We start from the raw sequence: 12,034 nt of genomic DNA, 5'->3' as shown, positions 1-12,034 counted from the left end.
TTCAGACCAGCAGCACTGTGCCCTCTGGGGGTGCTGCCAGCCCTCCAGGAAGCCCCACCACCACAGAACACACCACGCCAAAGCCCCCTCCCCTCCCCTCTGCCCCCACCCTTCCACACGCATTACTGAGTTGCTAGGCCCTGCCAGGCAGGGAGAGAGAGGGAGAGATTGAGAGAAACCTGCCCAGGTCTCAGGAGCTCTCTGCGGAAGAAGAAAATGACACGCCATCCTTTCCCGGCTGTTGCATGAGGGTGAAGGAGCACAGAGCCACGAAAGCCCGGAAAAGGAGCACCCAGATCTTCCCAGCACCGCAGGGGAAAAACCTCTCACATGTGAGCCGGACCTGGAGGATAGAGGGACGTCAGCAGGTGCACAGTCAAGCAGGGGCTCTAGGCAGCGAAGGGCAGGTCCTGGTCAGCAGAGCAAGAGGGGTCGTGGACGACCTTGTTACCCTGCCAGGAGCTCCCGGGAAGGGGTATGAGCAGGGTAGAGGAGTGACGATGTGGACATTTGGAGGCACAGGGCAGGGTGCCAGGGGAGGACGGACAGGAGGGGCTGTCAGGACAGAGCTGGGCAGCCCCTCCCCCACCAGGTGTAAGCCAGGCCCCTGGCTCCCTGGATGGCTCCACTCTGGGATCCCCCCAGGCCCCCGCTGCATCCTCAGGCCTTCTGTGAGTTTCCCTAATTTTCAGCCTCACCCAGTTCAAGACCTGGGTTTGCCCGAGTGGGCTCAGGTACCCCCCTCAACACACATGCACCATATTCTTCTGTTGCAAATAAATTATTTTAAATCACTGGGCCGTTGGATGAGCAGAGACATTAGAGTAATTCGGAAGCAGCCTCAAACTCCAGCTGTTAGAGCAATAAAATCAGAAACAGCCCACGTTTTGTTGGAAATTTACTTTCTGCAAAATACTTTTGAGGTTGTTGTTTTGTTTCTTTGCTAACCTATGCAATTCCGCACATCAGCCTCGAGAGCCAGCGACGGCAGCCCCACTTTGCCGAGGCTTGGAGAGGCCACACGCACCTGGGGCGCGCTGGGACTGGGGGCTGGGGGCTGGGGCCCGGTCAGAGCAGGTGCTTGCGTGTTGCTCCTGGGGGCAAGGCTCTTCTTGGCGATATGTCTTTGGTTTCCAAGCACCAAGGGGAGTGAGGAGCCCATTCCTCTCCTGGCCCAAACCTGGAGGCGAGCTGCAACCGTGCAGAGGGGCAGCGAGCCCCATGCTGGGGGCCCAGGAGCCTAGCGCTGGCTCTGGCTGAGCTCGTGACCTTGGGCAAGTCAGCACCGTGAACTTAGGAGCCTCCTCTGTCAAGGGCAGTCTCTCCGATCCTCGGCTCCTGCTGTGAACCAGACCCAGCCGCAGGACTCAGCAGCCACGTGTCCTGTCCTGCGATGGCCTCTCCGTCATGAGCGTCTGGTCTTGTGCCTCCAGCGAAGTGGCTCTTCCCCCGAGGGCTGTTGCCCTCCCAACCCCCACCCCCGCTTGGCATCACCACCGGCACCCACCCCAACCCGGGCCTGCACCAGCCATGAACACGGACGGAGCCCCCTCCTTCCTCCGCCCTGGAAAGGAGTGAGCCCCCGGCCGTGACAGCAGGGACAATCCCTTCTCCCGCTCCTGGGCCGGGAAACAATTCAGTGAGTGGGCTGGGGGTGTTAACATGAGGTATCCCTGAGACCGGGGCGGGGGAATCCACATCTTGTCTCCCCAGGAGAGGCTGGCGGAGGCGATGACAAGGCTTCTGGGAGGCGGTAAGGAGGCAGGCGCACGGGAGCCCCCGGCTTGGGGAGTGGAGGCAGATCTGTCACTGTCTCCCTTCTCAAGGCTCTGTCAGGAGACACACGGGGCTTGCTTCTCAGCACCTGTCAGGAGCTCAGGCAGAGCAAGAAGACTGGAAGGGGGTGGCGGCTTGGGAAGGGAAGCCCCGCGGACCAGGGGCTCCCAGTGAGCCAGGGCTTCCTTAGCCCCCTGCCCAGAGGGTGGGAGGTGCGTGAGTCTGTGGCCACAGCGGAGACTGTGCTTGAGCGGAAGTGCGGTCTGTGCTGCAGGAGGCACGGTCGTTATGCTGTGTTAGTGTTAGTGTATTCCCAGGCTGGGGCCCGGGACGTGGCTCTTGCGTGACTACTTATCAAATTTACAACAGGCACGGATGATTCGGTGTGCAGGCCCTTTGCACGTGCCTGGTGAGTCTTCTCCCTGTTGTCCCGCGTGGCAGACAGCTGCGTGCACATGTGGATTTATCGGGCACATCCACACTGAGCAGCTGGCCACCCCCACCGTGGGTGCGCCCCTGGGCCGGCAGGGATGAAGGTGCAGAGCCGCCAGCGGGCCTGACTCTCCCTCTGTTGGCGTTTATGGCTCGCAGTTAACGATCCTGGAGTAATCCCAGGTCATCCACCAACAGTCAACCGCAAACCATTTCTCCTGGGGTTAGCCAGTGTCTTGCAAAACATTTGTCTTACGAAACAAAAAGTACGACCATCAAGTATGGGAAAATGTGGACAGTAACAGAGTAAAATAAAGAAGGCTGTGCCAATTACCCCAAGACGCAGGGACAAGCACTGCTGGCATTTGGGGGCATTATTTTTAGATGTACTTTTTTCATACATTTTTTTAATATGGACGTGAAATTCTTTTCACATTGTTGGAGTATTATATTATGTTACCTGTTGGGATCCTGCTTTCTGTTCCCTGCGAGCATTCGCTGTACACAGTCTTAGCAAATGGTATTTTTAATGGCTATAATATCTTTTCAACTGGATAAACCACAGTTTACTTAAACATTCCCCGTGTTCAAACACTTAGGTTTCTAATTATTTTGCTAAAAATACATATTTTTGTACTTAAGATTACTTCCTCAGGATAGCACCCCAGAAATTAAACCGCGGGTGGAAGGGGGCATTTTTAGGCATGTGGCACACATCGGTCCTCGGGGCCAGCCCAGCTGCACCCCCCGCGGCTGTGATCACGCTGCTGCTGGCTCCGCGGCGCGCTCCGGACATTACTCTGTTTTAATGTCTGTCCCCTTATTAACAAGAAGGAGTACTTTGTGTTAATGTATGCTTCCTTTATTACTAGTGAGGGAGGGTTTTTCCCCCATGTTTCTTTTGCTAATTATATTCAGGTTTCCTGTGAATTGGGTAACCGGGTACTTTGACCAATAATCTGTTTGCGGATGTGCGCGATACTTACCACTTCTTGTAAACTCTTTACACACGAAAGATATTAACCATTAGGATGTTGTGTTTGCTGCGAGTATTTTTCCATGTTCTAGCTGATTTTTTGGTGGCCTTTTTTGTGTTTGCTGGATGCAGAATTTTCCCATTTTTATGTGGACTCAACCTGTCCTTTCTCTTGGTGAATTTGCTGATCGTTTCTAATCCTAAAATGCCCTCCCCTTTTACGTCTCGAGGAACATTCTGTTCTCTCTGGCTCTAGGGTTGATTTTGAGTGTGTGTGAATATTGTGATCTCGGACCCCGGGGTCACGTGGGGGCGCAGACCCAGGCGGTGAGCCGACTGTCTGCTGTGACTCCCTCCGAAGGACCCGGTCTATGCCCCGGGCCAGGCTGGGGGCAAGGAGGCGGTGGAAGCAGCAAGATGCTGGGGCGGGGCCTCCAGGAAGTGTTCATGTCCCTGTCACACGTTTCCTCGGTGTTTTATTGCTGTAAAATACACATGGCATAGAATTTACCTCCACCAGCGTCTGTGCTGTCGAGAAGTGGTCAGTACACCCCTATGCCACCATCCACCTCCGGAACGCTCCTCGGCTCACAAAACCGACACCCTGCTCCCGTGGAGCCCGGGTCCACTGTTACACACTGGCGCCCCGCGCCCTTCCGCGGCCCGGCACGCATTCTGCTTCCCGTCTGCATGAAGTCCGCGGCTCTGGGCGCTGCGCCTGGGATCCTGCCGTGGTTGTGCTTGGGACGAGCTCATTGCACATCCCTCAGGTTCGTCCACGCCGTAGCGGGGCCAGGGTGTCCTTCCTCTTTGAGGCTGAGTGTCCATTGTCTGGATGGATCACATTTCACTTACCCAGCTGTCTGTCCGTCCGTCCATCCGTGACCACTGCATGTTTGACTGGTTTCTTCCCTGAATGGCCTTTCTTCTAGAGTCACCACCTGGGTGATGTCATACGAGCTGTAAGTCATACGAATCAGAGTTTCTCAACCAAGGGCAACCTCCCCCCAGGGAACACGTGGCAGTTTTTCGCTGTCACAACAGGGGGAGGGATGCTACTAGCATCTTGTGTGTAAGGACCAGAGATGCTGTAGAACGTCCCACAATGCACAGCAAAGGCCCCGTGAACCCTCCTCCCAACAAAGAATCATCCAGCCCAAAATATTAAGTGTCAGGGTTAAGAAATCCTGCTCTAAATTAAGGGTTAACTTCCTTATGATAACCCAGCTAAAATAACGATCCAGCATGGGCATGTCCAGGATGCCTGGTTGTCCTACGATGTCCATGCTCCCTTCTCTGGAACAGAATGTTCCGCAGCTGAATAAAGCCACGTGACTAAAGGTCCAGAAAGTGAGCTGTAGATGGAATTGTCAGCAGGCAGGTTCTGGGGCCCACTTTAAAAGTCAGCCACCACTCACCCCTTGCCTCTCCCTTCCTGTACCCTGGAATGCAGATGTGACGGTTGGAGCGGCAGCATCCTTTCTGCACATGGAGTGGCTTTAGGGATGAAGGCCATGGCTGGTGGGCCGCCAAACCGGAAGGAGATCTGAGGGACGAAATTTCTTTGAGATCGTAGAGTGAAGCTATGGCATCAGTCCCAGGGAGTCTGCCTCCAGGCTGCATGGAAAAGGCAGAAATAAGCTGCTTTCTGATTTAGGCCACTGCTATTTTGAGTCCCTATGTCTTACCACTGAATCCAGCTGCAAATGGTAAAGTAAGAAATGTTTGTGAAGCTTCCTTATAAAATTTCAATGTGAAGTTGGAAAGATTAAATAGAATAAAATGTGCAAATTTCTTAGCTTATCACTTGGTACACAGCAAGCACCTAATAGTTAAATGTCACTGGCCGAGCTCCTATGAGCTTTATCACGTGGCAGGCGCCATGCCACCCGCTTATACCCAGTGTCCTGACCCTCCCAGCAAACCCCAAGGGAGGTGTATTATAGCCCCTGTGAGGGCCGAGGCGACAAAAGTGTGGGGCTGACCCACAGCAAACTGAGGTCTCAAGCAGGGCAGAGCAGGGCCCCACTCCCTGCGTGTATCCACTTCACCTCGGTAGACACGGGACTCCATATTTCAGAAGCATTTTGCATCCAGCAACTATGAGCAAAACTCCCCTTTCCTGATGATCTCCTTTTATCCCAACTCTGGGAGCTTTTCGTCACAGCTCACTGAGGCTGCATTAGCTCCAACCATCGCCCGTCAATCCCACGATGCATCTCCAGGCCCGAGAGGTACTTGCTGTGACATCTGGGTTGCCCTGGGGAACCTGTGGCACAGAGCAGCTGAGTGACCTGTGCAGCATCACACAGCACGAGCAGAGCTGGGACTCAAAACCAAGCGGATTTAATATCAAAGTCTGCGCGCTCAGCCACCGGGCCAAACCGCTCCTGAAAAACACCGCGGCGGAAAGCAGGGAACGGAGGTCCTAACGTCACTACGCCACAATCGCCCTCCCGTAGGTAAGGAGACTTAGGCTCAGAGAGGTCAGGAGGTCGGCCAAAGGTCACTCAGCAAGGCTGTGTCGGTCGGATGGAAGAGCAGATCTGTGCAACCCTGGGCGCCGTTCCCCTGATCCCCCTGCCTCTTCCGTGGCACGTGGCCACCTGGAACTCCTCGTCCCCACATTGGCCCGGACATGTCTTTAGCCTGGAACCCCACTCTGACCTACGGGAGCCTCCAGAGTCTGGCTGACGCGGCCTAGGCACGGCCCGTCTCCACCTCACCTGCAGGCCCCTTCCCTGGCCATGTCCCTTGAGCACCTACAGACACTCTGGTGCCATGAGCAGGACGGCACATCTGAGCCTCTGGGACGCCCCGTGTGCAGCCAGTGCTCAGCAACTGCTGTGAGTGATGAGAGAGTGAACATGTTTCTTGTTCCCAGGAGAGACACAGCGAATTTGGTCTTTGGGAAGAGAGAGAAGGCTTTGAGGTGAGATGGGCATGGAAGGCTTCCTGCTGGAGGTGAGGTGCTGCTCTCCTACCTGCAGAGGGGAAGAGGACTCCAGACAGGAAGCCAAGAGGCTCTGAGTCCTGATTTGGGGATCCTGGCTTCCCCAGAGACGACCTGACTCCCTGGTCCGGGGTAATGGGGGTGAGAGCCGAGGAAGGTGGGCTCCACCACTCCTGAACGTGCTGCCAGTGCATCTGGGTAGTTAGGAGCTAAAGAGGGCGTAAAAGTGACTTATGAGCTGAAATCAGGTGTTCGGGCATAAACACGCCAAGGCCCGTGATTGATTTGACTGGGTAAATAGCTTTTATAATTGGTATGTTTTTTATTAAATTGTAAAGGCTGCATGTCTCTGTGCGTGGGAATCCTGAGCACGTTCAGATGGCACGTCCATGCCAGTATGGCCTCACCCGGCCTCCTGCGGGCAGGGGCCCAGGACCAGAAAATGCATCTCCGAGGGTCAGGCCCCCAGACGTTGGAGGCCCAAGGACGAAAAGGTGCATTCCAGGGGTCAAAGTGACCCTCCCTAAGCCCCTGGGGTGTGAAGTCATGAGGTTTAGAGAGAAGCAAGAGAAGGCAGCTGGGAGAAGGGGTTTGCTTTCTGCTTCCCCGCTGGACACGAGTCAGTCCTGCAGGCACAGAGCTGGGGCCTGCTGGCCACCATGTCTGCCCCGGCCGTACCTGTCCAGGGTGGGGACCGGGCAAGGCCATGCGGGCATTAGAGAGGCCAGGGACTCCAGAAACAGCAGGGCTCCGCCTCTGGCTCGTGAGCTACACCGGGGCCTGGTACCACCAGGGGGTGCTCATCAGGGACCACCTGTCCTGAGCCCAGGAGCATGCTGGCAGGGGGTGGGGAGCACCTGGAGGTATAGACGCCCGGTGGGGAGGGGAAGACAGGAGCATTAAGTGTGGCTCAGGAGGCGGACTGCGTCCAACAGGACCAGTGATTCCAAGTCAGATCTTGAGAAGGCCACCTCCCGAGCCTCCGTTTCCCCACCTGCAAAGTAGGTTAATGACCCTCATTCTGCCCGCTGCTCAGGATGTCGGGTCAAAGGTTCTGGGGAGAATGTCGTCAGGTCCCCAATCAAACACAAGGCCCTCTGACTCCTCTCCTCTCATTTAACACCGACTGCTGGCTGAAAAGGGACCCCACAGACCCCACGTGCAAGGGACACATGCCTCTGCACTGGGACAAGTCAGCTCTCCCAGAGTCTCACAGGTATGCAGGAGCGGCCTTAGGCAAAGCCTTCCAGGTTCCATGCTGGGGCAAACCATAGCTGCTCGGGGACCAGGGTCAGGGCTCAGGGTGTGACCAGGGTCAGGGGGTCAGTGTGTGAGCAGGGTCAGGGCTCAGTGTGTGACCAGGGTCAGGGATCAACGTGTGACTAACATCAGGGGTCAGCCTATAATCAGGTCAGGATTCACTTTTTCACATTTGTTCCTTTGCTTTCTTGGATCCTTTCAAGGTCAGGGGCCATGGGAGGTAGGGCCACCTCCCCTCCTGGGCAGCTGAGCCTCTGATAGCCCCCCTCCCACCAGGGGCTGGTGCCGGGGCAGGGCCTTGAGGATGATTATGGCCTCTTCCATCTACTCCTGAGCCCGGCTTTCCTCTAAGCTTTGGCAAACTCCCCTAAGCCTGGTCTGAGCCTCTGTCACTCACAGGAGCTTTTGCTGGCCAGGAAGGAGCCTGCAGGCGCAGCTCCCACCTCCCTCGTATGTGGCGCGGGGCTGGTGTGGAAGAGCCAGGAGGGCTTGTCCACAGGGAGCAGCTCTGGGCCTAGATGGGATGAAGGCATTCGCACCGGGAAAGCCTCCTCACACTTGAGATAAATACGGATCTCATCCTCCCTCCCCTCATCCTTGGAGGCTGGCTGGGGGCTGGCAGGGAGGCGTGTCCTGCTCTCAGGGGACAGTCACTAGCAGCCGGGGCGCAGGGAGCAGCCCCCAGCCTTGGCCTAGAGCAGGGCGTGGGAGGCACCCTGTGAGCAGCCAGCGTGAGGACGAGGAAGGAGTCAGGGCTGGGGCTGCAGCCTTCCGGGAGCCGTGGCCTTGTCCCCAGGCAGACAGTGTGAGTCGCCAGCAGCCATCTTCTCTCAATGGCTCCTTTCTGTTCCTGGGTCTGGGCAGAGTCCAGCAGGCTGGACTGCCGAGGAGGGTACCAGCAGAGGGCGGGTGCTCAGGCCAGGCCTGGCCAGTCCCATCCTCTAGCTCCCATCCCTTGCTGGTGTCCACGGTGCTGGGCATGGCCACCCCACCACTCACACGGGGGCCAAGTGTCCTGGCAGCTGGAGCCAACCAGCTCTTTCCCAGAACCCCCACTTTGAGGAGGGATCCCGTCGGCTTCTGAGATCCCCTCCCAGGCTGTCCTTGGGCAAACAGGAATGGCCAGCTGTGTCCCCCCACACGGAGCCAGCCTCAATGACGGCTGTGGCCTGAACACGTGGGCGGCTGGGTCACCACCAAGCAGGACGTCTGGCCCAAGAAGGACGGGCCAGGGCCGTCTCTCAAGGCCGACAGTCGGATGAAAGCAGCTGGCACGTAACCAAGGGCAGCAGAGCGCTCAGCGGCCTGGGGAGGAAGGAGCTCTCCTACCAGGACACCAAAGAACTCCAGGAGGTGGGGGTGGGGGACTTCCCGCTAAGCCCTAGGGATGGAGCGGTGTGCAGAGGTGGGGCTAGGCAGGTTGGAGAGGGGGCAGGTGGAGCCTGCCAGGTCAGGCCCCCTGCTCAGAGCAGCAGCCACATGGTCAGACAGCTGGTGCTCCAGAGATGCCAAGAGAGAAGCCCCAGGGGTCCAGAGTGGAGCGACACCCATCTGGGGGCTTGGGGAGAGGAGTAGTGGAGGGGGCCCTGCCTGCTCGGAGACCCAGAATCCCCCTAAGAGGGATGAGTACAGAGCTGGGCTGGCTAACGGGTCCTCTGGGGAGGACGTGGAGTTTGTGGCTCTCTGTGCTGTAAATACGCTGCCACTGATCTCAAACTATCAACCGCTTAGCAAGCAGCCAGTGGGACTCCTGAAACCCGTCTGAGCACACACCCCAGAGACTAGAGAGAATGGGGGGGGGGGCTCTAAGTCAGGCCTTTTGGGGGACTGGGCCAGGCCTCCATGGCGAGCAGGGAAGACCCAACCGCTCAAGGCAGAAGCTGGCCGGTGGGGGCCCTGGGGAGGCTGGCAGTGGCCCTGGGGAGGCGGCGGGGTGGGGGGCTCTGAGGAGGCCGGGGGGCTCTAGGGAGGCTGGGGAGCCCTGGGGAGGCCGGGGGGCTCTGTCCCAGCAGGGCTAGGCGTGGGGCGGCCAGCTGCAGCTCTGCGGCCTGTTGTCAGTCGATGGACAGTGTTCGGAGCCGTAGGGAGCTAATAGTTGACACTCCCCTGCTAATGCCTGCACGGGATCGATGGACACGAAGCTTTCTTGCACAGAGATAAGATCACAGCAGAGGATTAAAGTCACAAATGAGCAGACCCTTTTATCCCTCTGCCTCCGGGCTGGAGGAGGGGCCCTTCTCCTCCAAGTGACCTGCAGTTAAGGGAAATGGGTGAGAGGAAGGGGGAGCACAGACAGCACAGCCTCTCTGAGACCCTCGGCCCTACAAATCACAGCACCATCCTTGCCCTCTGCATGCCCCGTGGCCCCCTTCCATTACCGGCCCGTTCCCGTGGCCCATCTCCTGCGGGGTGGCACCCCAGCTCCCCACTCCACTCATCATTACTCACATCACCCGCCTCCCCAGGCTGACACAACCTGAAACCCAGCAGCCCACTGCCATCCATCCCCAGAACCGTCTGAGGTGCCCTGACCACGCCTGGGCCTCGTGAACTTGGGCATAGCTGAGGTGCAGACGTCCCCAGAGTGTGCCTTGCTGCCCTTTGCTTCTCCGAGCCTGACCTCGTCACCCCTCATCCGTCCACGGGTTCCTGTCTGTGATGGCGACATCAACAGACATGTCCTGAGCTCTGGGCCCAGGTGGCAGAGGGGTGAACACCGCCCTCCCCACGGAGCTGAGTCTGCTTGGGAAGACGGGAGGTGGGCAGGGCAACAGGGCTGGGGGATGGGGCAGGGGCTGGGCAAGCACAGTGGACACAGGTGGGGGGAGGGGTCACTCCCATAACTTCAGGTCTGAGCCTTTCCATCTTGGGCTTGTTGCTGTCCCCCGTCAGCCTCCGTGATGCTAGATGGAAGGACGCCGAGCCACTGTGGGAGCCCCGCCAGGGTCAGGCTGCCCGTGGGCAGCCAGGGTTTGTCCACAGCCAGAGCCACCATCCACCTGACCCCCCGGGTTTGTGTATCTACTATCAAAGAATGATTTCCCTTTTCTTCCCCCAGAAAAATAGCCCAGCCACACTCGGTAAAGTGTCCCTACAGGCTCAACTAGAGAGATTGGGCAGGTTGGGGCTACAGGAAAGACAGAGGGGGGCTTCCCTGAGCCTGTGCAGGGGGAGGGGCAGGGAGCAGTGGGAGGGACACTCCAGACCTGGGCTGAGTGGCAGGAAGGGACCCCAGAGGAACATCAGGCTGAGTCCCACACAGCGGGAGCCTGGGGCTCAAAGCTTCCCAGTGCCCAGATCAGGGCTGCACCTGTTGTTGGCATGTGAGCCTCACGTGTCAGGCCTGGGGGCATGTCATCCTGCTGGGATACAGGACACCACACTCCAGCTGGGCCTTGGGCAAGACCCTTGTTATGGGCTGAAGTGAACCCTAAGAAGATACATCAGAATCTCACCCCCAGGGGCGCCTGGGTGGCGCAGTCGTTAAGCGTCTGCCTTCGGCTCAGGGAGTGATCCCGGCGTTCTGGGATCGAGCCCCGCATCAGGCTCCTCCACTAGGAGCCTGCTTCTTCCTCTCCCACTCCACCTGCCTGTGTTCCCTCTCTCACTGGCTGTCTCTCTCTGTCAAATAAATAAATAAAATCTTTAAAAAAAAAAAAAAAGAATCTCACCCCCAGAGCCTCAGAATGGGGGCGTATCTGGGAACAGGGTGGCTGCTGAGGTCCATAGTTCAGATGAGGTCACATTGTTGGAGTAGGGTGGGGCCTTGATCCAGTGACTAGTGTCCTTGGAAGAGGGGACTCACAGACACACGCAGGTGTGAAGCCATGTGAGGGGCCCCAGAGGAGAAGGTGATTGTGCCTGCAGGGGAGTGGCCACCAGCAGCGGGCCACCACGAAGTGGCAGAGGCAGGAAGGACCTTCCCTCAGAACCCCAGGAGGGGCACAGCCCTGTGACACCTAGAGTTCAGATCCTGGCCTCCAGACCGAGAGGAAGGGTGGGAGCTGTCCGTGTCGTGGTGATTTGCTGTGGGGGCCCGAGGGGAAGACCCACAGCCCAGCCGCCAGTGAGGACGAAGCCCCCACACTGGTGCTCAGATCATGCTGGGTTTGTCCCCACTCTGGGCTCGAGCCAGCTGGACTCAGCCCTAGAGCGCCATGGGCCTGGCTCTGGGGTCTGGGGTGGCCAGGCAGGGCCTCCTGCCTCCTGCATGCCCCCTTCTTCTCCTCATTTCTATTCATTCTGCAAGCAGTACCCTACCACACCTTGGGTGCCATGGGGAGCCCCTTCCCTGCCCCCATCCTGCATGGCAGCGTTGGGACCCACACAGGGCCGCACACGGACGGGAAGCAGGGAGGGCTGACTGGAGTCCAGGCAACGTGCCTCCGGCCTCCGACAGCAGGCTCAGCGGGCTCTGGCACAGAGAGCGCAGGTACTAAGCCCAGGCAGGAGGACACCTTTTGGGCCACACAGACCCAGGGCCACACCCAGACTGGTGCAGGTGCAGAGCTCAGAAGCTGCAGGAGTGCACGGCCCCAGGACACCAGGGCTGCCCCAGGTTCCCCAGCTGGCCCTCCCTACCCGGGCCCTGCTGCCAGGCTGGAGGAGAAACCCAGAGGTGCCCCATGAAGGGCAGG

Source organism: Ursus maritimus, unplaced genomic scaffold, assembly GCF_017311325.1.
Source record: "Ursus maritimus isolate PB19 unplaced genomic scaffold, ASM1731132v1 scaffold_9, whole genome shotgun sequence".
Classification (NCBI taxonomy): Eukaryota; Metazoa; Chordata; class Mammalia; order Carnivora; family Ursidae; genus Ursus; species Ursus maritimus.
The sequence above is the reverse complement of the archived record's forward strand: the minus strand, read 5'-3'. Positions refer to the sequence as shown.